The sequence below is a fragment of the Alnus glutinosa genome, chromosome 8, assembly GCF_958979055.1.
Source record: "Alnus glutinosa chromosome 8, dhAlnGlut1.1, whole genome shotgun sequence".
Taxonomy (NCBI): Eukaryota; Viridiplantae; Streptophyta; class Magnoliopsida; order Fagales; family Betulaceae; genus Alnus; species Alnus glutinosa.
The window spans coordinates 8,292,605-8,296,127 of NC_084893.1; the positions used below are offsets into that span (position 1 = coordinate 8,292,605).

General features: G+C 45.4%; 1 non-coding gene across 1 annotated transcript; it reads left to right on the plus strand.

The window, feature by feature from the left end:
- The first annotated feature begins 1,246 nt into the window (after window positions 1-1,246).
- On the plus strand, window positions 1,247-1,385 carry LOC133876591 (small nucleolar RNA Z247). The gene has a single exon (XR_009901584.1). It is a non-coding gene; the product is annotated as a small nucleolar RNA Z247 (small nucleolar RNA).
- Window positions 1,386-3,523: the final 2,138 nt, after the last annotated feature.

Consider the following 3,523-nt stretch of genomic DNA (forward strand, 5'->3'; position numbering starts at 1 on the left):
GTTAGGATCAGGTATGTAACTTGTAGAATCAAAAACATAAAATCAAATAGGTAGAGGCCGAGCAGTCGTTCCCTGAAAAATCATATCAACATTAACGTTAGAAGTTTAGAAATTTGAACAAAATGAAAAAATAGCTACTAATTTAAACAAAAATAAAATGAACTTCAGATACAGAACATAAAAAGTGTTAGGTGGTTCCAGACTTACGAGTGTTTGAAACATAAAAAGTTTAGTAGACTGTAGTCTTCCTCAACAATGAGAAAACAAGAGACGGCTTAAGGTGCGGTTCTCTCTACACTATTTAAAATGTTCTTCAGTATTAAGACACTTTCGGGGATCATTCCATACTCAGTGAAGATTCCCCGCTCCTAGCACCAGCTCATGACAGGTATCACAGAAGGCAAGTATCTTCCTGTCAAGGCATGCAATGCGATGATCAAGGCACCTCCACAGCAAGCAGCTCAGCAAGGAAATCTGTCAACAATACATAAGGAAAACTGATTCAATCATCTTTAATACACCCACGATCATTGGGATTGTAACGCAATAAACCAGTACAAAGTTATTGTATATATATGACTAATACTGAATGTAATATTCATCAAGCAATACAAACCATTTTCAAATTCATATTGTCTTGTCTTTATATGGTATCAGAGCCCTTCTAAAGACTTAAGTCTCTTTTTTTTTTCGATCCTGCATCAATGGCCATCTCCTCTTCCAGCTCTGCCACAGTCTCCCCCACTGCCCCTGCCTCCACCAATCTCAATTTCTCACCTGCCTCCCTGTTCAACAACTTACCCCACCGTGTCACTGCCCAACTCACCCGTGACAACTACCTCACCTGGCAATGGCAAATGGTCACCTACCTCAAAAGCCAAAATGCCTATGGATTTGTTGAAGGCACCGTCTTTCGCCCTCACGAACCATTCCCAATCCAACTTCATCTCCAGACTCTCCTGCAACGGTTGCTAATCCAGCATACCTCACATGGCTCCAACAAGATCAAATGGTCCTCAGCACCCTTGTGTCTACAATCTCCGAGAGTCATATCTCTCAAGTCATTGGCTATTCCACATCCACTGAAGTTTGGAATGCCCTTGAACGCATGTATTCCTCTCAATCTAGAGCCCAGATCATGCAGGTCCACTATCAATTAGCGACCCTCAAGAAGGGAGGCTCCTCTGTGTCCGATTACTTCCAAAAGTTCAAAGCCCTTGCTGATACACTAGCAGCAGCCGGCCAACCCCTCAATGATTTTGAGTTGATCTCCTTCCTACTTGCAGGCCTAGGATCTGAATTTGATCCTTTTGTGACATCAGTCACCACCCGCGTGGAACCTCTATCACTTGAAGAATTATACGGTCACCTCCTGACTCACGAGATGTGTCTGGAGCACAGTAATACCTCCACTGAAGGAGTCTTCCCCTCTGCTCATTTAGCCAGTGCTCGTCCCTCCTCTCCCAAAAATAAAGGACCATCTATTGGCTCATCTCAAGGATCCTCTTGTGGTGTACACCGAGGCCACAATCCTCAAAACCGGTCTCATGCTCCTAGAGGACGCTCTGTTCGTGGCAAAGGCTCTTCCACCTCTCAATCCTCTTATGGCCAGCCACCCTGGCATGTTTGCCAAGTCTGCAACCGAACAGGCCACACAGCCCTCACCTGTTATCACAGGTTTGATTATTCCTTTCAGCATGAAAACTCCACCAACATGCAGGCTCACCTCTTCAGCAGGCCAACTGACTAGTCACCTTAACTGGTATCCAGACATCGGAGCAACAAACCATATGATAGCTGACTTAGCAAATCTCAACCTCCAATCTGATGGATACACCGGCACAGACCAGCTGCATGTTGGAAATGGACAAGGGCTACCCATCACTCACACTAGTACCTCTCAACTTTCTTTCCCTCATGCTACCTTCTATCTCAACCATCTACTCCATGTACCAAAAATTAAGAAAAATCTTCTCTCAATTTCTTAGTTCACACGAGATAACAATGTTTACTTTGAATTTCACCCGTTTTTCTTTCTTGTCAAGGATCGTCTCAAGGGAACTATCCGTCTTCGCGGCCAGAGTAAAGATGGCCTCTACACGTTCCCCCTTGCCCTCCTCCACCTCGGTTAGCCTTCGTGGGTGAACGTGCTTCCTTGGACCGATGGCATTGCAACTCGGTCATCCTGCCCTCCGTGTTGTCAACCACATTGTTCGTGCTCATCAACTTGCAATCCTAAAAAATAAAACCAATAATGTTTCAGCTATTTGCCCTGCATGTTGCATGGGCAAAAACCATGAACTCCCCTATCATCTCTCCACATCTATCTCTCATTTTCCTTTAGAACTAATATTTATTGATGTATGGGAGCCTTCCCTGTTTCTTTCAAATAATGGCAACCGGTATTATTTATGTTTCATTGATGATTTTAGCAAGTTCATTTGGTTATTTCCCATCTCTGCCAAATCTGAAGTCACCACTAAATTCCTTCAATTCCAGCGCCATGTGGAAAAACTCTTTGACCGTAAAATAAAATCAATTCAATTAGACTGGGGGGGGGGGGGGGGGGAGGGGTGAATTTTGTGCACTGAATCCCATTCTTTCCCAACAAGGCATTTCTCATAGAATCTCCTGTCCACACACTCACCAACAACAAGGCTCGGTGGAAAGAAAACATCGCCTCCTTGTCGAAATCGGACTTTTCCTTCTTGCCTCAGCATCTATGCCTCTCAAATTTTGGGATGAAGCCTTCCTTACTGCATCATTTCTGATCAATCGCCTCCCATCTCCTGTCACCAACCACAAATCACCATTTGAACTACTTTTCCATCAAGCCCCGGACTACAACTTCCTCAAAGTGTTCGGTTGCGCTTGTTGGCCACATCTCCGTCCCAATAACCAACACAAACTTGCATTCCGCTCTCAGCTATGTGTCTTCTTAGGCTACAGCTTTCAACATAAGGGCTATCGGTGTCTTCATATTCCCACTGGCCGCATCTACATATCCCGTAATGTTATCTTTGACGAATCAATATTTCCCTTCCATGAGCCTCCCGTGTCTACTGCCCCCCCTACACCACAGCCCATCTTCTTACCAACTCATACTCACCTTTCACTTAATTACCCACCCATGCATCCCATACACCCGCCACCTGTCCCTTTTACTCCACTTATCTCCCCACCCACTCTTGAGACCTCCCATGCAACTGATATTCCTTCCACCCATCCCACCGAGGCACCTCTCCCAACAGAAGCCCCATGCTCCAACATCCAACAGCTGGACTCCCCTGCAGTATCCACTTCAACTTTACTACCGCCTGCCACGTATCCCATGCAAACAAGATCCAAGGCTCATATCCACAAGCCCCGACAATTCACTGATGGGACCATTCCATATCCCCCGCCAAAGGCTCTACTCACTGAATTGGACACACCTCCAGACGAGTCAACCTCCTTCACGGCTGCAAACAAATCAGAGAACTGGCACTCCGCCATGGCATCAGAATTCAATGCCTTAATGCAA